The 23,067-nt window shown below is 35.8% G+C and overlaps 1 protein-coding gene and 1 pseudogene across 2 annotated transcripts in view; one reads left to right on the top strand and one right to left on the bottom strand.

Annotated features, from left to right (window-relative positions):
- LOC135210335 (proteoglycan 4-like) overlaps positions 1-23,067 on the bottom strand; it is a 167,948-nt gene that overhangs the window by 96,382 nt on the left and 48,499 nt on the right. The gene's annotated exons all lie outside the window — the stretch shown is intronic.
- On the top strand, positions 426-22,080 carry LOC135209925 (serine/arginine repetitive matrix protein 1-like; annotated as a pseudogene).

Here is a 23,067-nt window from a genome sequence, read left to right as displayed (position 1 = left end):
GCCAGAGAGGGACCAATACCCCTAACATCGTGCACCCTAGCCTGCACAGACGTGGTGGCGGAAATCGTCATAAGAGTCGAGTATGCCTGTCTATCCTATTGTTAAGACCGAAGGTTTGTAGCTATGAAAAATACAAATTGTCATAGAAAATTTGTCGTATTATCCTACATTGTAGCCTAGTCTACCCTACCTTGAAAATGCATACAATGCTTAGACTGCTCTTCATTGTAGCCTAATCTACCTTAACCCTTAACGGATGGATACTCTCACATGATTTAATAACAGGTTTTGGGTGGTGGATGGATTCACTCATAGTGAGTAACAGTATTATGTGCCATCGATTTTTGGGGGAATGGGGCGGGAAAGAGTTGCCATTACTTCTGTAGCCCATAAATTCAGTAATGGCAACTTTTAGACTGCTCAAGATGAGAGACTGGGCAGCTCAGGAGCTTAGTTGTGATCTTGACTTCAAGGGAGGATGTACTGCCTCCCTGTCTCACATGACGTCTTTTTCTAAATTTGCTCATAAATATTCCAAGGGGTTGCTGTTGGTTTTAGTTCTTATCTCTTATGATAGTATGTCAGTTATAAATGTAATTTTGCAGCGCAATATTGGCAAAAAAAATGTGTATAAATCCATAAAATTAATGCATCTTCGTTCTTTGTACATTTAAGTAACTATTTTACAACAAATATGCTCAGAATTTGTTAGTGATTTTAAGAATTTGTCACTGAATTTTTTTTATGTTTTGATATTGTGTTAGCTGTAATTATAATTTTACAAAATAAAATGAATTATTTTTTATTAAAAAAACCTGTATATGGAAAACTTACAATTGTCTTGTAAAAGAGGCACCACAAGGGGATGTAAATACGTACATGCAGTCCCTGGTTATCGGTGGACTCGGTTATCAGCAATCCGATTGTATGGGGCTTGTATAGCACCGTAAAATTGACGATTTATGGCACCGTAACGGGACAAGTTCCGGTTATCGGTGCCATTATCGGCACCATAAGCCCCATTATGGTGCCATAAATCACAGTTTAGGTTAATGGCGGTGTTCGCTTATCGGCACACACCCCTGGGAACGGATCCCCAGCCTGTAGTAATTTTCAACTTCTCATGGAAGGTAGAAAAAATTTAGAATGTTTTTTCTTAACACCTTGTGTATTTGCATATCTTCCTCTTTCCATTGATGTGTTTTTTTGTAAATTGGCCAACCTCAAAGTTTCCCTGGCCTGGGTGCATGTTGATTTTTTACCCCTAGCTCCGAAGGGTTAAATATACTGAGAGTTCCTACATTGGCCTACATCTTAGCCTAGCCTACCTTAAGCATGATTAGAACACACTCCCTCTCTCTCAAGAGGTTTGATAATCTATATTACTGTTAAGTGGTCGAAGGCACTGGGGCAATGACAGGTTACAAGAAATGACCACATATTGACTGAAATTAATTTTTTCTTATTTTTACACTGAAGAATGAAATTGTAATAATTATCTGTTTGTAACTTTTGTGAGTACTATATGCCATTGAATGTCAGACATGAACTAAAGATGTTCATTCACTTTTGCTAACAATTTTGCTAACAAACATTATTGAGTTCACTAAAAGAAATTAAAAACAATAATGAATTATAAATGCACTTTTCATAATATTCAAAAAGACCTCCACAGCATAAAATTATGTACAGTAGTTATGGATTTCATATATTTTCTTTAAGAATTTATTTTCAACTTATTCATTAATTATTAGTTGACAATGCATGACACTCCCGTACAGATACTTGCAAGTATGATTTTTCTTAAATTGTTATTGCTTATGGAACGAGAAGTTTATTTATTGATGTAAATATTGCATCTACAGGATAATTTCAAGTGGCTAAAAATGATTTAAATCCTACAATTCCTAATTTGACTCTTGTCTTAAAATGTTATTGTCCATTTCAGTGTTAAGTGGAAATTTTATGTATTGATGTGTTAAGTTTATTAAGTAAAGAGTGTCTAATAAATATCTTCTAAAGTATTACATTACAGTTGTGTAATAGTACTTAACCAAATTGGATTTAAAACATTTAAATGCTATCTTGTCAGTGCTAATATGCTTATCATTTGGCATTTATTTCTGCCAACATATTTACGAAAGATGTACAATATTTGCATTGTACACTGATTTTTATGACTGGGATGAGTAATACTGAAATATAGAAATGAGTAAGATTGTCAACTGTAAAAAGTCTTCCACATGATAGATGTGGGTAGACATTGACATTATTGGCATGCCACCTTTTTTGCTTGCTGATTATCTTGAGTTGATCTTCAGGGATATTTGTCATCATCTGTTCATCAGCAGCAGGATGCTTAGATAGGCATTCATAGACATCATGGATGCTTAAAAGCACAGCATAGTAGTAGGAGAATAAAAAAAAAAGAAGGAAACAGTAGCAACACGGACTCCAACAGAGTAGACAGTGTTTATGCTCGTGACTATGTGGCAGACTTAGAGGAGATCAGCAGTGTAATGCTGTGGAGTGTCTGCAAGAGAGTATTGTGACAAGCGTTGTTTGCCCAGAAAAAAAATCAAACCTCTCAAATTAATTTTGTCTGTTTCCTCGTTTCCTGCCGAGAGCAACCATATTTGTTGAACAGCAGCTCCATTAAGCAATAAATGTGCCTCGTTGAACTTCTCGGTTCCAGAAGTCCTTTATTCCTCACGCCATTGGACTGTAGGACAGTCCCTGAGTATGTTGTGCAATTGAAAGCATAAAAGTTTGAGCAAAGATGCAATGCATTACTACCCTAAAACAGTTCTCCTTGTATTTTAATAATTTACCTTCATGTTTGTTTATCTAATAATTTGTTGATTTGTTTTCCTTTTCTCATAGCTGATCTCTTCTGTCTGTAGTCGTTACTTTTTTCAAATGAATAGTACATTCTTTGGAAGTTTGAATTTCGAGTCTGTGGCCCATGTGGGCTTGTTCCATATGGAAAGGATTCGTCTTTTGAATAATTATATTATGTAATAATAATAATATTATTAACATAAAATCAACTGACTGTGAGTTTTTGTTTTATCTTGAAAGCGTGAAATTTAATATTTTTTCTGTTGTAGATATTATTAAAATTAAACAACTAAGTAAATATATTTTTATCTTAAGATGTGATACTTTATGGAAGGCTTATAAAAGACCATTTTATAATTTTTTTTTATTGCAAGAGAGCCATTAGGCAATATAGGTCCAGTGAAACTGTACGAGTTCCTTATTAGCTTGTATAATTTTTTTACCCATAACCCACTTGAAAAAACAAATTGCTTGAATTTACCCATAATATGTTGTTTGTATTTTCAGGATAAAGACCGCAGTTCAGATTCTCGGATTAGTTGGAGGACAGAAAATGGCAGCAGCGGTAGTGGAACCCCAGAGCATATTCAAGAGGTGTGTGGCATTTTTTTAGTACAGTGTTGAATTCTTGTGTGTGTTTGTTTGTGTGTGTGTGTGTGTGTGTATTTAGTAGAATTGCAGTGGTGAATTATTAGTAGTTGACCTTCGACTCTTATTGCGTAATTTATTAGGGAAGTATGGTTTTTATAAATATTTTGTAAGAGATAGGTGTCAAGTGTATTTTCTTTAAACTTGTAATGGCCATCAGAACTTTTAATTTTGCTTTTATGCATTGCTTATGAAAACATCCACTTTTATGTAGGACTATTCCTCAGAGCACACTGAAAATAGTTGTTGAAACGTGATACTGCACTTAGGTGACTCACTAATAGTAGGAGTCCCTCACTCAAATGATGTGAGCCAGCAAATTTTTTTTAGCTATGGTTGTGACAAATATACTCTTTCTGACTGCCTTACTGAATCTCATCTCACTGTATGTGGTTGTATGTTTTCAAAGATTAATGTAAACCCAATAATGTGGCTGTTGTATGTCCTTTCTGAATGTGGATCCCTGCCTGATATTCTTACTGCAGGGGTAGGACCTACAGCCTGAAATCTTGCTGTAAAGTGTATAGGTACTATCTTTAATGCTAGATTGCCTTCCGTCTTCCTGCCCCTCCTGCTTGTTCTCTTCTGGCTTGGTCTTGAGAGGGGTATGTACTTACAATGAAGTAATAGAGCTTCAAGTGCTGCTCCAGGTACATTGGACTCATTAGAGCAATTTAAAAAATAGGATTTTCACTAGGCATTCCAAGTGGATTGTCTTATGCTGTTGTTGGGCCACTTAGCCTTGTGCGAGGGATCCTGCTGTCCTCTTTAGGGAGTTCAGCAATTCTGATTCTCATTTGACTTTGGTGGTGCCTGTGGGAGATGCCCCTGATATTGAACATAAGCTGTGCTCCTGGGATTCTTCCCCCTGTCTTGACGTTTTTCTATGGGAAGAGAGTAAGGTTTGCAGTAGGAGTAAGATGAAGAAAAGCAAAGGTGTGTAATCTCAAGCAAGCAAGCTCACTATCCTACCTTTGAGGCAAGCAAAAATGTTAAATTCCAGAAGACACCAAGACTACCCATTTTCAGGTGTACTTGTCTCTGCAGAGAACACAACATACTCTTGGACAGAGAATAACAAAAAGAATCTCACATACAAAGTCTGGAGTCAGTCATCATTTCCTCCTCTTAGGCAGCATCAGGGCTCAATATTTGTTGATTATGCCAGCTGACTTTACTGAGAAGAGCCTTTATTAGGCTCAGAGGTCTAGATAAACTAATCCTTTATAATAGTAATAATTTGGTCTCATTTTACAGATGAGAGGGCAAAGTTCTGTAAGTATTTGTTCTGAGGAGGAAAGGCCTATGACTTTCTGTATGTATTTCTCTCATGGCGGGATTGGCTGAAAGTAGTCTCAACGGAACAGATTGATCCTAGAATTCTCTTTGTTCTTTTTCTTAGATATGTAAGTGGCATTACGCTGTATATTATGAATCAGTTTTAGTTCCCACTTCATAAGTTTATAGTAATTTTTAGTTATAAGGACACAGTAATATAATGATTTTTACTGTGCAGGTGTTTTACAGTGTTGTATATGCTATTGCACATTGCACATATATACACCTATATAGAATAGTGATACATTGTACACATATATACTGTATACCTGTAAAGAACATTGATATGTTCATTTACAAAAATTTTGGAATTAAGGTACCCTTCGGTTCTTGAGCTCTGCTTCTGCTTTAAACAAGAGATACCTAAAAAGTATTGTATTTTCTATACAGTTCATTTCTGCACTTATAAGATTAACCCTTTAACTGCATCTGTTGATCACAAGTGACAAGAGATAATTATAGTTCAAGTGTGAAAGCTGACTCAAATTACTGCCATAGGAAAGTGTTTACCCTTAAAATTATTGGTCAGTTTCCCTTTGTTTACAATCAGAGAAAATTTGAAGGCAATATCTGGCATCGTCTACTGCATTTGTTACATCACAATTCACAAAACATAACAACAACAAAGATAGCTCAGCTTGACCAAGAGGTGACTTGTATTTTTACTTATTTATTCTCAGTCAATCATATGTTTTGCATATTAATGCATTATAATTGTGTTATGAGTAATTGCTGGTTATAAAATGATGCTTCATAAGTTACTATGCGTAAGCACGTCATAGTAAAATAAAGCAGATATAATGGCAGCAATCTCAGTGTCTTGTTGGACCCTTTAATTGGCCCTTTAAATGTCTAGCATTTTATGCAACCACATAAATGAGTAATCTATGCCCTTCTCCCTGATTTTGTGGACCTTCCTAGAAGTCTTCATCCTGCTCCTGCCATATCTTGAGATCTGTCTTGTTTTAGTTCTGCCAACACCATTTATCTTCACTATTTATTCATATGGTACTAGGTTTCTTATCATTCTATAGTTGCAACTCTGCAGTTTTTTTCTTTTTTGCTGTGGCCGTGTTTTTTAACTGAATATTATTGACCTTACAAAAGTATTTTAAGGTTTTTCTCTAAGTGATATATTTTATCATCAGTTGTCTGCTTGTATCATTTCATCCAGGTTGTTGCTACTCTTGTTCTTATTGCGCTTTCAGTACCTGCTTCAACGTAGTGTCCCCAAAGGTAGCAGAAATTTGAACTTCTAAGATCAAGTTATTTACCACAACATAGTTCTCTACTTTCCTCTCTTAACCATTTGCCATTATACATTTTAGGTATTAAAAGTCTTTCCCCCATAGTATGCATATATATATATATATATTATAGGTTGGAAGACCATGCATGGTTTGCAGTTTTTTACATCTCTTCTGACACATATAGTTAAATTTTGTAGTTAACACTGACTTTACCTTCCTTCTATTCCCACTTTTACATGACACACTTCTAACATCTTCTCTTTCATTCCAGTCTTCATAAGCTTTGTTTTGTTGATGTTGATATTTAGTGCTTACCAGTCTAGTTTTACATATGTTAAACATTTGTATAACTTCATCTTCTGGTTGTGTTATTAACACTAGTTCGTCTGCATGTAGCAACTCCAGGTGGCTTTCTTGTCTATACTCTCCTGTAGCTTCTCCCATCACATTAGGAAACAGAATTATTATTATTATTATATAAAGGATTAGTTTATCCAGACCTCTGAGCCTAAAAAGGAAACAGAAAGGTCTCAGGTTTGATCCTTGGTGGACACTTGACATGCAACTTAAATTTATCCAGTTCACTTAACACTGTCGTCATTGTTATCTTTTGTTATGGTAAGTGGTGTCCCTAGTTGAGTGTGTTTTTCTGGTACCTTCCCATAGCGTTTTCAGAAGTGGATAGTCCTGTACATAAAAGTGAGTTTCGTTCTTAGAGCTCATTTGCAGGTTCAATTTGTTTGTAAGGCCAGCAGAGTTAACCTAGGCATAGCATATGGCATATAGCACTGTGCATTAATAAAGTTTTTTATTGATAAATTTGGTCTACATAAAGGTTTTAATAAACAAAAAAATTATTCTCTTGAAAAAGTGACTTTGAAATTCTGGAAATAGATTAGCATATATCCCATGGAAGGTTGTATCATAGAAACTTATTATGCAGAGCACTGCTTGTAGATTGTCTTGGCACTCTTGTCAAATGCCTGCTGAATATCTCCTCCTCTGTATGATTGTTTTCCTTTAGTTGCAACATTATAGACTTGTGTTGAGCTTTTTGGCACAAAGCCAAATTGACATTTATCAAATTTAATCATTTTATTTTAAATGGATAATTGTTAGGATAAAGCCATCTAGTCAACACATTTAGTTTTTACATTTTACACCAAACAGGAAGGCTTTGTTATGTTGCATTTTTTTATGTTTTTGTCAGATGATTAATAGCATTATGCAGAAGTAGTTGAATTTTAATGATTGTATGAAAGATAAGATGTGTTACTGCAAAAAGTGAGTATATTTTAGAAGTCTGAGTGTTTATAAGGAAATCATTGGTGGTCTGGATGTGCAGTGTGATTGCTGTGGTAATTGTATTTGTGAATATATATATATATATATATAGTATATATATATATATATATATATATATATATATATATATATATATATATATATATATACTATATATATATATATATATATATATATATATATATATATATATATATATATATATATATATATATATATATATATATATATACATACACATATACATACATACTACATATACATCCAATACATATACATATCATACATACATATACATATCATACATACATATACATATCATACATACATATACATATACATACACATATATATACATATATATATATATATACATATATATATATATACTACATACATATATATAATATTTATATACATATATATATTTACTACCACATATAAAATAACATTGATTTTTCATTTCATATCTTCAGGGAAGGAGTTATACTCCACCAGTTAACTCAGACTCCAGAATATCGTCAAGGAGACGTCAGACATCTTCCGATGATGGATCTTCTCGATCATTGTCTGTGACTCCCCCTAGATGTCCAACTTCACCTATTCCCATGAAATAACATTAGAGATAGAAGTGTGCAACATAGTTACTCAGAGCAAAGAGTACCTATATTACCTATAGATTGGGAAATGTATCTCCAACAGGCTCACCTCAGAGTCCTCCTCCTGTTCCACCTACCTCCTCGTTCAATTTACAATTCAAGAGCACCCAAAACGCCGCCATCGTCACGGCCAAGTTGTATTCCTCCAATATCTCCCGGCCCAGTATCTCCTTGCTTGTCTCCAGGAACTCCAAGTAGGTCACCAAGAGCCTTTCAATCTTACCCGTTTTCTTATGCAAGTTTGTCTGAAAACTCATTACCACAAGAAGGTGTTCCGGCTCGTCAAGTCCAGTGCATTCAAGATCCAATGATACCTCATATATGCCAGCTACTCCATCACAGCACAACAACTTCTAACTCTCCTCAGTCTCCAAGATCTCCAGGAACACCACCACCGCCACCAGTATCTCCTGAGATACCCCTCCACCACCAATATCTCCAGAGATTCCACCTTTGCCTCCTTCAGATGGTGGTAACTCATTATTAGACAAGATTCTCACAGTCCACCAAATTCCTTATCTGAAACTTTCAGATATAAGGGGCAAATTCAGGCAGGTAGTGATCCCCACCACCCCCCCTCCTCTTCCGCCATCACCGCCACCAGCATCTCCAGGTACTCCTCCACCATTACCCATATCCCCTGAAACACCACCTTTACCACCAGTTTCTCCAGGTACTCCACCTCTACCTATGTCTCCAGGAAGCAACTTTCACAAGAACTCTCTTTCTCATACCCACCAAATCTTACGAGAGTCATGCCTGGAATGTCCCAAGGGAATCTCACGAAAGCTATGGTGAGCCTGTTGATAATGCATTGCAGTGTGAAAATGTCTTGAATGCTCAGGATGAAAATCTTGAGAGAGACACTCCCTCACCTCTACCTGATTGTCCGTTAGAGTGTCCTAAATCTCCATCCCCCCAGTTTGGGTCACCGTCATCATCTCGTTCGCCTTCTCCTTCGCCTCATCCTGCCCAAAGATCTCGTAGTCCACCATCAACTCCTTCTGTACCTTTGAACCAGCCTTTAAGATTAGTACCCCACCCCCATGTGTTTCTCCAACTTATACACATAAAGTAGATATTCTATCACCCAGGGTGCCTATTCCTGATATTCTTTCCCCAACAAACTCAATAAAAGCAGATATTAGTCTCCTCCTCACCAGAGCCCTCGACAGGGTATTATGTCTCCTACACATCCCTCACGACCTAAACTTGTTTCTCCGCCTTCATCAGGCATGTGTCCAAGATCTCCAAAAGTTAAGAGCCACTCCGTTCCCACGTCTGTTCCACCCAGAAGTTCCGAGAAGTCCTATGGATCTCCCAGTCCCTTAAATGGAAGCCTGATCCCATAGTAAGACAGAAAAAGACCTTCAGAGTCTAGAACCTCCATATCTTCAATATCTTCTGTATCCTCACTCACAGAAGTCATTGTACCTGTAACACCACGACCGGTGACTATTCCTCCAACTGCAGAGAAACTAAGAAGATTCAGTGAAGAAGAATCACTTGAAATGAGAGAGAGGTCTGCAAGTGGAGAGGGTCATGACACTGCAGAAAGTGGATTTGATGATGGAAGTGACCTATCTCCAGATCACAAGCCAGAAGTGTCAGTAAAAGTTGAGCCTCTTGATACCAAATCTTTATATGGGTTGGAGAGAGAGACTATAAAAAAGGAGGAACCTGAGGTTAGCAGTGTGCCAAAGTTGGATTTCAAGAGTGAGGTCTTAGATGAGCTCTCCAAGTTTGCTGAGGAAGGTGACACCACCATATATACGGACATCAAGCTAAGATGTTGAAACTTGAAGAAGTAGAAGAGTGTAAGGAGGAGAAGGAGGAGACCAAACCCTATCACCTTCGAAAGGTGAATCGTACATAAAGGCAACAACTTTGAGAAAACCGCCTACATCATCCAAGAAAACTGAGTCACCAAAAGACGTGAACTCAGCATTGCCAAAGAAGGGAGACTTGGATAACTCTCTTAATTTTGCTAGTCTAGGGGGTGTCAAGGGTGAATCAAGTTGTACACCAAAGAAGGCATTAGACTTCCTTTCAAAAGAACAGGATGGTAAAGTGGAAGAGAAAATTCTTAATACTGTGGATTCGGTCAAGTATCCAGTCAATGGGACCAAAGTAACAGATCTCCTTGGTAAAAGCAAAACATCGGAAGTGAAACCTCCCAGAAACAGTTTGGAGAAGCCTGTAGAATCAGAAAGTGTCGTAGATAAAGTGGAAAACACGCCAGAGAAGGATGAGTCAAAGCTTAGAAACAATACAGCCAGTAGGCACAAGTCTGCTTCAGTGTCATCCAGTGGTAAAAAATATGATTGTGCAAAATGCTATAAAAGGAGTAAGATAAAGAGGTACAATATTGGTGTGCAGTGCAGGCGAGATAAAGTGAATCAAAATCAAATGAAAATAGATCTAATGCAGTATTCTCTGACAAATGCCATCATTTTCTTCTCTCCCTTGTTTTGCTAAAGTTGATTTGGATCAAAGCACATCTCTTTACCTAGACCTCCTAATGTTGGGAAAACTATTCCTGATAAATATAAGTATGCACAATTCATGCATGTAGAAACTTACCCTAATGGTGATGCCACAGTTGTGCACATGTACCAAGATGAAATCGATCAATTAAGTAAAGAAGAGCAGGAGGAACTAGCCTTCGAGTTTTTAGATGTAAGTATTATTGATGATGTTTTTTTGTTTTATGACAACCTCGGTAATCATGTATATGCTTATAATTGTGTCTCTAATATTCCCTGGGATCACCAAGCTTTTGTCTGTCAGTTTAAAGATCGACTTAAGCTTACATACCTTCTAGAGCCCCAGAAATGTATTAACCGGTAATTTCACTTTTCATAGTCCTGCAGTGGTGTTAACAACTGTACTCTTATGTGTCAGGTGCACAGGAACTTCAGCTTAACAAACAGTTGGGTGTTAGGTCTCCCAATAAGTAATGAGAAATATGAACATGATATAAAAACATTTTAAAAGCACTCTTCACTTAGTGACTTTTATTAGAATGTGTCTTAGTGATGGAGTGATTAATATACTATATCAGTTATTTATTTCAGTATTGTCGAAATGTTGGTTGATGTTTCAATGTATTGGAAACATGTTTGATTTTAGAAAATGTCTTACTGTAGGGTTTAAGGTGTGCTTGACGTCATAGAAGACAAGATGGCGAAGACATGTAGTGTAAAGATAAACAATAACAAAAGCGTGCAGTAGGAGACACGTAGATCTTGTCTTGTTTGGTATGGTAGTAGAGAGCTCTCTGTCTTGTAGGAGTTTGGGTTTGTAAGTCGGGTTGTGGTGCTGTTCAAAGTTTTAAGCTTGAGTATACTAGGACTGAAGAAAGTGAACAGGTGGGTAGATAGCACATTTGTGTCACAAAGGAAAGATTAGGCTAGGGAAATATTCAAACTGATAGCAGTAGCGTGGTCAATTAAAGACGGTAGGATCGATAGTGAACAAAGGGAGATGATATGGAGAAGGGATTGTCAGAGATGTAGCGGGATACAAGACGAGTTCAAAGGTTGGAGAGGACAAGTCGAGATTGGCTAGTGGCTTGTGAAGAAGTAAAGTATCTGGGGATAGAGATAAGAATGAGCTTAAAAAGGGCGGGAAAGCCCTAGAGGTTGTGTAAGGAATAGAGATGAACTTAGGGTGCAGAGGGTTCAAAGATAATTCTGTCCAAACTGGTGAAGTTTATCCAAAAGACACGCTTATGGAGAATTACAGTAAAACGGAAAACTAATTTGTAAAATAGGAAGAGAGTCTAGTGGAAAGATGAGAGATTTTAATTAGGTATGAAAAGGTAGAATCAGTGTAACAGAGCAATTGGGAAAAAGCATGCTTGAAGGAGAAGCTAAGGGTTTTCATGTATTAGAACAAGCAGATCTCACAGAAAATCAGAAAGTAATTATATTAACACGTTGTGGTCAAAGAAAGTTAGAATATAAAATAGTGTCACAAATAATGAAAAGAATATTTGAGGGATTAGGGGATAGAGAGGAACGGGAATGGTGGGGGTCAGAAGGCAATATGAATGGGGGAGAGAGGGAAAACCAGAGATATCGGGGAAAATGGAATTGAGGTAGGGGGGTGGGGGGAAGAAATCCTATAAGCAAAGAATGGAAAGTAACATTATTTGTAGTAATATGCAAATCAGAATGGCATTGGGCTAGGGATTGTCCTCAGAATTTTCAAAATAGGAAGAAAATAGAAACCAAACAATAAGAGGAAAATAAATAGAAAACAGAAACTGAGCCAGAAGTTCATGTAGAAGAAGTTAGTAAAATAGCAGAAGTCTTGGGAAATGGTTGATGCAATTTTAGACACAGGATGCAAATTGACAGTTAACGGGGAATTGTGACCAGCACGCATTGTCATGGGTTTGAGTCACAAATTGTTGAGGAGAATGGAAGATACTAGGACAGTCTAATAAAGTATTTAATTTTAGTGTGTTGTCTTATCAGTGAAAAGGAGTACAGTAATGGTATTGAAAAACAAGAAGTTTTATTTGAAGACAGAAATTCTGCAGGGTGATAATGGATATGATCATAAATTGGAAAGAAAATTGTGTTATAACAGAAGTATTAGGGGAAGTGAAGGTAAAGTTAAGAGAAGATAAACAGGGTCATTTAAGATTACCAATAAGGAGGAGGAAGGTAGAAAAAGAATTGTTACTGGAGGGTTGGAAGGGAAAGAATCTGAGGGAAATTAAAGGCACAATGATGAAATTACATAAGGACAAAAGAAACCACCTAAACCAGTAGTAAGATTTTCGTGGAGTAAAACTTTTAATGAAGTTGTGTAGCAATGGATTTGGGAGAGAGATTGAAGAACGTTTTTGGTAATGGTAGATATGGCAATGAGGTATTGTCAGGCTTTTTGGATAAAAGATAAGAAACCATAAACTATAAGACACTTCTTGATGATTGGTTTGCTATATTTGGGGCACCTTCCAACACATTGTCAGACAATGGAGAAGAATTTCAAAATGAAAAGGAAGGAGGATGGCAGAAAGATGGAATATTAAAGTATTAACCACACCATCGGAATCTCCATGGAGCAACGGATTATGTGAAAAGACGGTAGGCATATAATAATCAAAGAAAGTTTAAGAAAGATGATGGAGGATGAAGAAGTGGATTGGTCCCCAGCGTTAAGATGGGTAGTGAGTGCTAGGAACTGCTTAATAAATAATGGAAGTTTCTCTCCTAACCAATTAGTATTTGGAAAAAACCTTTCCTTGTGTAATCTAATGGAAGAACATTAAAAGTCCTGCAAGCAGAGAGAAAGGTATGGAAGGGAGTATGGTAAGGGACACTGAATCCAATGCATAAGGCCAGAAAAGTGCTTATCAAAAATGAGTTATGTAATAAGATTAGAATTTCCTTAATTAAAAGCGTCGGAGAACATAAATTTGAAGAAACAGTAGTGGGAGGTGAGGTTTCTATAAGAGAGAAAATTAAAATAAATGGAGAGGACCTGCTCAGGTAGTGGGAGCATCAGGAAAAACAATAGTAGTAAAACATGGGGATCCTTTAGGATCCTTTAAGAGAAGTAGCTAGAATACACGTTACTAGGATTCAAAACACTTATCACCAGAAATAGAAAAGATACCTAAAATAGATAAATCACATGTGAAAGGTAGATCCTATGGCTCAAATGAAGGTAACGTAGATAAGGCAGGAAGGAAAGGATATAATACAAGGCTGGAGAAGGAATGCAGACACAAGAGGCTCTAGAAAGAGATGTGGAGGACCTCAGTGGCGTGATCAGTATGGTCTTGACCTGCCACCTCGGTGGCCGCGAGTTCAATTCTCAGGCGTTCCATTGACGGGTCGAGATGTGTATTTCTGGTGATAGAAGTTCACTCTCGACGTGGTTCGGAAGTCACATAAAGCCATTGGTCCCGTTGCTGAATAACCACTGGTTCCATGCAACCTAAAAACACCATACAAACAAACAAACAAACAAACAGAAAGAGATGTGGTAGTGGAAACAATGGAAGATGACAGAGAAAGTGAGTTAATAGAAGAGATACCCAAATTAAAAAAAGGGAAATAGAGTTAGAGCTGTAAACAATGATACAGGACACGTTGAAGAATGGACTATATTAGGTCTTGCAGGAAAAAGATCAAGCAAATCTTGGGCTGATTCGTACAATGTACAAGACTCGCGGTCAGGTGACAAGGGATGGGTTAACTTATGGGATTATAGTCATGTAGAAGAAATTGAAGATGAAGAAGATGTGTTGCTAGGATTTAAAAATAGAAGCGTTATGGAAGCTAAAGAAAAAGAACTACAAAGTTGGAGAGAAAACAAGGTATATGAGGAGATAAATGACGGACAAAAAGCTATATTTACAAGATGGATAGTAACTGAAAAGTAAAAGTTGGGGAAAGGATATGTAAAGCAAGGTTGGTAGCTAGAGGTTTTGAAGAATAGATGGCTGAATGGGAAAAAAATGCTCCTACATGCAATGCTGGAATTTTAAAATGATAAAATTGATAGATTGGAATTGTTATACATTGGATGTCAAAACTGCATATTTACAAGGTGATAAAATGCAAAGAGAAGTATATTTAAATCCACCTAGAGAAGATGGTTGGAGTAGATTATGAAAGTTGAAGAAAACTGTTTATGAGCTCAAGGACACAGCAAAAGCATGGTCTTGTAAGGTGGTAAAAGTAGTGGAGGAGCTTAAAACGAGAAATAGACTGGAACCTAGTATATATTCCTTTGGAAAAAAGACAATAAATTGAATGGTATTTTATGTACGCATGTAGATGATTTTTGCTACAGAGGAATTTGAAGGATTTTTAAAAGGAAACCATTGGGAAATTGAAAGGGAAATTGCAAGTAGGAGAACAAAAAAAGTTTAAGTATATAGTAGAACAGAAAGAGAATAGATTTTGTCTTAATCAGTTGCAGTATATAAATTCTATAAGAGAACCAAAAGCTAGGAGATTTACAGTTAATCGAGTGTTAGGACAGGAGTTGACAGAGTACAAATCAGTGGTAGGACAGTTGAAGTGGGTATCACTACATACCATGCCAGAAATATCACATGGTGTTAGTGAATTAAGTAAAGCCTTTAAAGAAGGAATGACTCAAGATATGAAGCTTATTAAAATTGTGAGAAAAATGAAGAACATAATGGGAGAAGTTACAATAAGTGAGATGGAAGAAGAAAAGATTTATTGGGAAGCCTATGCAGATGTTCATTTGAGAATGTAGAAGATGGCCACACTTAATTGGGTTATGTTATATCCTTAACAGATGGTAAGAGGAAAAGTTCCATATGATGGAAATTCAGAAAATCATGGCGAGTAGCAAAATCCACCATTGAAGCAGAAGCTCTTGAGAGGGGGGGGAGGCTATAGGAGGGCTGATATATTTTAAACATTTTTAGGAAGAGATAGTAGGAGGGAGAAAAATAGACGCGTTGATTAGTAGTGATAGTAAAACACTAATGACTGCAATAAAATCAAGTATTGGTGTAATTGGTAAGAAATTACAATAGATATTGTAACAATAAGGGAAACAATATAATCTGGGGAAATAAAGGAGGTAAAAAATGAGAAATTATGTATAGGATTAAGAGTTGGAGAATATAGGAAATTAGAGGGGATTATATTAGGAAGAGGTTGGAGGGAGGGAGAAAGAGATAAGTATGATTATATTTATCAGTTTAGTAAGAGTTGTTTTATTTTTATTTTCTGTATTGGTGAAATGTGGTCGATGCTCAATGTATGGAAATGTGTTTGATTCTAGAAAATGTCTTGCTGTAGTTAGGTTATGTTGTGACGTCATAGAAGACAAGATGGCGGCAGCATGTGGTGGAAAGGTAAACAGCAACAAAGTGTGCAGTAGGGGACGCACAGATCTTGTGTTTAGTATGGTAGCAGAGAGCTCTCTGTCTTGTAGATGTTTGTGGGTTGTAAGTCAGGGTGTGGTGTTGTTCAAAGTCTTAAGCTGAGGTATACTGGGGCCAGAGAACGTGAACATATTGCACATTGTGTTACAAAGGAAAGATTAGGCTAGGAAAATATTCAGAATGAGTGGTGAGAAAACTGGCATGAGAATTGTCTCAGTGAGTTGCCCCATTGCCAAAACTTGTGCAAAAATTCCAGCTAGTTTATGGAGTCATTTTAAATGTTATATTTCTATTTTTTTATTAACTTTATAATGGAATAGTGCAACTACAGCTAACATTCTAAGATATTCACTATTGGATATGTCCATTGTTATTAACATCAAAGGAATTCTTATTTCTACAACTTGACAAAGCTATGAATTCTTTATTTTCAAAAGCATTCCATGTATGAATATTTTATAGCTGGGGCATCAGGATGTCACTTTCTTTCTGACCTGGGGGATATTGGGGTGTATTGTTGATTTTCATATGTTGCAGCGGTAGGATTTGAAAGTGTTAGCGTGGTATGTTGTGCAGCAAGTTGGAGAAAGAAGTAGACCATTTAGGCTTGATGAATATTTGAATTAGTCTTCTAGTTTAAAGGGTTTGTTGAAGTATGAATGCATTGATTTTTTTTTAAAATGCAAAAAAAAAAAAAAAAACTTGAAAATATTTACAACTTTGTTTGTCATGTGGCAGTGTAAATATGAAGTATATGTTATTTTATAGATTTTCCACAACCACTCCCAAAAATGTTATTTGGTTAGTACAGTACTTTTTAGAAGTAAATTTCCTGAATTTTATTGTAGTATGTCCCATCAAAATCTTAAACACAATTTTCCCCTTTGATAGTAGACAGCCAAGACCAGAGAAAGCACAGTAACTATGACCCTTGGTCCTTGCGCCTTTATATATATATATATATATTATATATATATATATATATATATATATATATATATATATATATATATATATATATATATTATATGTGTGTGTGTGTGTATATGTATAGAATTTTTTTACTCAGTTTTTCAAGGTTTCAATACTTTTCCACACAAGATATGCCTAAGCCTATGTGGGAGTGAATGTGGATTCTATATGAATCACAGTCTTGAAATTGGCAGAATTTTTCAGTGCCAGTAAAAGTTTTTTAAAATGCAAAAATTATCAAGTGGTTCTTGCAGTTAAAGATATTTACCAAAGGAACAACATATTCACTCTGTAATATAAGGGGACTAGACATTAAAAAAATGGTAATCAATGAAGGATCACAGAATGAACTATTTGGGCAAGAATTTTTTTTTTATATGTATGATGTTCTTTACTGTTTACTTGTTGAATGTAACAGGATCAGAAAAAATGCCTCACATGGGGAAGGGCTAGACTAGCTGAGGTTCTTTACCTGTTATACATTACAGTACATATAAGAAAAGGCGGAGTAGTAGCACTTGACTAGACTAGCTGAGGTTCTTTACCTGTTATACATTACAGTACATATAAGAAAAGAGTAGTAGCACTTGACATGGCAAAGGGCTAGACTAGCCTAGGGCAGTACAGCAGTTGAATTAAGAAAGACCTTCCCTTCCTTTTAAGAAAATGTCATTGATTGGCATGGACTTGACATGCCAAAAAATGCAAGTTTTACTCTGCTTTTACATCTGTACCTGTATTTGAATACAGAAGAATTTTTTTTCAGACCTAAAAAATAACCTAAAAATAAGCCGAGACACTGTGAATGGGAGGGAAGCATATTTGTAACTTGATTTAATAATAACTTGTATTCTAATGATTTCATAAAGAATTTTTTTTCTATTTCAGGAGAAGATTATAGTTGAAGCAGTGTTAGGCTTGTAAAGTTAGCCATTGAAGCATTGTTCAGTTTAATCCATTTTTAAATTTCTGTTTACAGTTTGCATTTTCTGAGGATGATGATGGGTATGCCTATCAGTATGTGCTATTGTCCATGATGCAGCAAGATATATGCCAAGATTTACTTAGATTACATGGCTGAAAAGCACAGTGGGCTTATTGTCAAGGCTGGAGTCATTGGTCACATTGGAAGAAACTCTGATTTGGAACTTTTATCCATGGGAAAATATAGAGATGAGGTAAATTTACCTGTGCACTCAGCTAGAGATTTTTTTTTAACCAAATGCATTTAAAATATTACTCATGTTTTGTAATGCCTTTAGAACCTGTGGTTTTGATATTCCTTAAATTTATTTATAAAGTAATTTTGGTATTTGGTAAGCAAACATTTTGGTATTTCATGATTAATTTCTGAGTAGAGAATAAAGTACATGAGTTTCATGCTTAAGCTTTCACTGATGAATGAATACAAGTACTTTATTGGTCATTTTCCACTTTTACTTTGCCAGGTCTACAAAAATTATTGCAATGGCACATTTCGTGCTGGCCCTCTTCACCAAGTCAGTGTTGTTGGAACTGTCCATGAAGAAGTTGGTGGTTATTTTCCACATTTTATTGCCATGATGGAAGAGAATCCATTCCTAAGACAAGTAAGTTTTATGGCACTTTTTATGTTAGGTTGGGGTTTTTTCTTCTGTATCCTGTGCGTAAGAATTTCATAGTCGAGGTGTATGCTGGGAGTCAGCTTTGAAATTATGGTAGTAGGTATTTTGTCCATTTGTCTGGCCCTGTCTTTAATTTTTATTCTCTTAATCTCTTATGGTGTCACATGCTTTGATAGTCTTTCTGCTATGTTGACATCAGTGTTAGTATTACATAATTCTCTTCATTCACATTTTACAAGAGTGAATGAATACTAGTTTTCCAGTGGAAATCAGTACCTGAAGAGTTAATGTCACAGTTTTGTAACATTTTTATTAGTGAAAATAATCCTTTAACAGGTTAATAATAAACAAAGCAGAAATGGCAGATGGAAAGATAAGAATAGCCCAATCTGTCACAAGGTTAAATGTACTTATCAGAAGTATAACACAACCTCTCTCATGAGTCATGTTGGTACAGGGATGCGTTTGAAATTTTCAGATACAATGTCTTAGTAACTTTTAACAAGGTTTGTTTGATGACAGTTTTATGGGCCCACAGAACTTGATATGGTTATTCATAGGTCTAAACAGTTAAATTTTGGTGAGAATTGCAGTATATGTAACTTTTTTGTTTTTGTGTTTGAGAAGGTATTTTTACATTTTTCAGGCAATGCCGTGGGGTCCCATGTCTATAGTGAAAATGTCCTCACCCCAGCAAAGCAATGATGGTCCCATTCTCTGGATTCGGCCTGGGGAACAACTTATTCCAACAGCAGAACTGGGTAAATCACCAGCTAAAAGGAAGAGGTTTGTAAAATTACTATGAATTATTTTTCCATTTTATGAGAATGTGGTGGTATTGAAGGGTATAGATCAGAGAAAGTTAACCCTTTTGCTGCACGGGACTGATCTCCTTATTCATCCAAAGGTCTCGTCTATGATGTAGGACTAAATATTCTCGGTCACAATTCTTTTGGTTTTAGTTTGGCAGCTCGTAATAAATGAGAACATTTGATTTCCAACTTACAAGATTACCTTAGGACAAGGGCTAGACCTTCAAATAACTATAAAAATGCATGAAGAATGTGTGATTTCTCTCGATAATGAAGTATTACTCAGGATTTTATTTAGAAATGACATATAGTAGTACACCTGAATAGTAGTAGACCTGAACTATTAGACAGTTCTTAAGGTGACGGCAGTGAATATGGTGATGATTATTATATCGTAGTTATATTCAAGCCAACCTTAGATCATTTTTAAATTTTAAGTTTAATCAGAGATGATTATGAATCAAAGGAGGAAGCAGGTTTTTCAGCACCGTTGGTGTTGTGAGTAAAGTTGGTAAATAAAGAAAACATGATAAAATTTGTGTATAGAAGATCGTTGAAGATTCACTAAGTTTGTAAAACATTGGTGTTTTGAAACTTTTATGGTATATATAAATTCATATTTTCTAAGGGAATGCCAAATAAATAAAGCACAGGCTACAATAAAATAACTGGCTTGGAAAAGGAGAGCAAAGCAAAACTCTGTTCTCCAAGGTGGTAAAAGAAAGACTGGCATATCGTGAGGGTGCTGGCTTGGTCAAAGACCAAACGGATATCCACATCCATGAGTTGTCAGATACCACAATTCCTTGTTTTTACAATCTTGGATTTTTTTTACTGGTTTCCAGCTAGCCCTAGAAGATTATCTTGTTGTAAGACCGAAGGTTTGTTAGCTATGAAAAATACAAATTGATTAAAAGATTTTTAATTTAATTTTTTGTGGGGTTTTTCAGAATTAAATTTTTGGCCAAAAACAAGCGTTTTTGATAATGATTTTCATACTGAATAATAAAAATGGCATTACTACAGTGTGTGCTTTATGAGTTATTACACTGAAATGAATAAGCAATAAAATCCACATAATTCAGTAGTAATTTGTATGATTACCTACATTTGCATATTTCATCACTTTTATAATTAAAGATTATAATAACGTAATAATACAATGTAATACTTTAACAGTAGTGAAATCAACAAAGAATCAAAGAACAAATACAAAAGGGAGAAAATTAGTCAGTTACATGATTAGCAGGACTATGGTCTCGTTACGAATGGTGATTACAGGCTCGCAGTGAAATGGTTAATAGATAACAGTTTGATATCAAGTAAATTGTCATCTTGAAATTCTTGTTGTAAAAAGTGACCCCTTGGTCTTTGCCACTCTCTCATAAATTTATGTTGCAGAAATCTTACATTTTTAATGCATTGAAAGGTATCCATAATATGCAATTTACCTTTTCACGTATGAATGTAATTGCTATATTTTTCATGAGAAATTTGACCTTGTGATGTTGACTGTAAATTTTTCTCCAAGCAGGGCAGGTATAAACGAGTTAGAACGTCTCCGTTACTTACCTCGTGCCTCTAATGCCCGTGAAATGATGTTTGAAGATAGAACAAAAGCACACGCTGATCATGTGGGAGCTGGATTGGATAGGAAAACAACTGGTGCTGTTGGTAAGCTTTTGTTTATGGTTGTATTAATCTTATTAATAATACCAGATGTTATATTTGGAATGTTTTGCCCTACCACTTTTGTCATTTACCGTATATACTCGCGTAACGCGCGATCTCGCATATCACGTGACCCCCAGATTTTCACCCTTAAAAGATGATTTTATCACGTATCTCATGTATCGTGCGAGTTAAATTTACGAGACCAAGTAACAATGGGCTAACCTCTTTTCCTCTTTATCTATTCCATTTTTTAGTTAGGCTAACCCCTTTTCCTCCATCTTTTAATCTATACCATCTTCTAGTTAAGTTTAAAAAAGTAAAAGAGAATGCCAAAAGTATCGGTAGTTATGATATACTTGTTTGGAAAACGCATATATACAGCCAGGAACAACGGATTTGCTATGAACAACCAATCCAATAACAACCACCTTTTTGCTTGCATTTCAACCATCGTACAATAGTAAAAAATTACCATAGTTATGTTACAAATGACGTTAAGGAGAATAGGACTGATATATTTTTACATTACAGGCAGTAGTAGTCGACTTACTACCACAATTGATTATGACCAACCAGTCACAAATCGATTAGGACGTAAGTCGGCCCGTGTTAGTTTTCCGTAAGAATATTATACTAGCCTAGCCTCAGTGGCGTGGTTGGTTTGGTGTTTGCTTCTCACCTCGGTGGTCGCGGGTTCGATTCCCGGCCATTCCATTGAGGAGTGAGAGATGTGTATTTCTGGTGATAGAAGTTCACTCGCGACGTGGTTCGGAAGTCACGTAAAGCCGTTGGTCCCGTTGCTGAATAACCACTGGTTCCATGCAATGTAAAAAACACCATACAAACAAACAACTAGGGTAATAATCAGTACCATCTTTACATACAGGGTAGCCTAGCCTACACTTCACAGCATACTTTATACATATATGGCATAGTAATTATTAAGGGGACTGCCTCTTGGGGGGGATATCAAAATATTGCCTGGAGCAATTATGTTTTGCTACCCATTTATAAGTCACCTAATGGAAAGTTACTACAAAAAGTTTCATAAATTTCTATCCATTCGTTTTTTTTTATATTAATTTTTTCCCCGATTTTTAGATGCATTGCTTTAAAACCCTAAGGCTTCCTTAGTTTTTAACTAAATTTTAATAACTAAAGCAATTAATACTCACAAAGAGTTGCTCTATCCAATGAATTGAGAAAGATTAAAAAAAGATAAAAATAATAAAAAAATTCATCGATATAGAAAAAATTATTTTTTTTATTTAATTACTTAATTAAAAAATTCATAAAAAATAGAAATTGGAATAATTTGAAAATTCTTCCAATTTTTTATATGTAAAATTTATCAAGGATTTCAATGGTATTTGAATTTTGAAAATAGGACAACAAATTAAAAAGCCTTAGGGTTTTAAAGCGACCCATATACTGAAAAACATAATTTTGAGATATCGCGTGTTAAAGTTTGCGTAATGAAGTTCTTAGTGAAAACCGCATAAGCATCAATATAAAAATTTACTTAAGCTTGATTTTCTTATTCTTACGGCATACTTCTATGTTATCTGGTCCCCCCACTTTAAAAAGTGATATTAAACCCCCCCAGGGGGTGGGTATCATGAGGCGCCACCCCACTCATTGTCGCCAGCTAGGCCTGGGAGGTGATGAATGCGCATGCTTCATCTTTGTGTTCTTTCTTGTTATCTTTCTAAGTCTTTCTTTCAACCTTTCTCTAGCTAATGTACGCTTTCTTGGCTGCTTGAATAAACAAGAAAAAACGCTCTTAGATATGAAGAGTACTTGACAACTCTGGCTCAGAAGTGAACGTATGATTACATCAAAGGTATGCGGGTTACTGATGTGTTTGTGCAGCTGCTCCTCCTGCCTCTCTGCGTCAGAAAGCGTAGGATGGGAAAATGTCCTACAACAAATATGATTACCACCTATGGAAAATTTATGTAAAACGCAACGGAACGAAAGGATATCAAACATTGTATTTTTCGTGATATTTTCATTGCGGATACTTTCACAAAAAATCATTTTTGACCCACTTACAGATGAGCTACAAGC

The sequence above is a fragment of the Macrobrachium nipponense genome, chromosome 39, assembly GCF_015104395.2.
Source record: "Macrobrachium nipponense isolate FS-2020 chromosome 39, ASM1510439v2, whole genome shotgun sequence".
NCBI lineage: Eukaryota > Metazoa > Arthropoda > Malacostraca > Decapoda > Palaemonidae > Macrobrachium > Macrobrachium nipponense.
The sequence above is the reverse complement of the archived record's forward strand: the minus strand, read 5'-3'. Positions and strand labels throughout refer to the sequence as shown.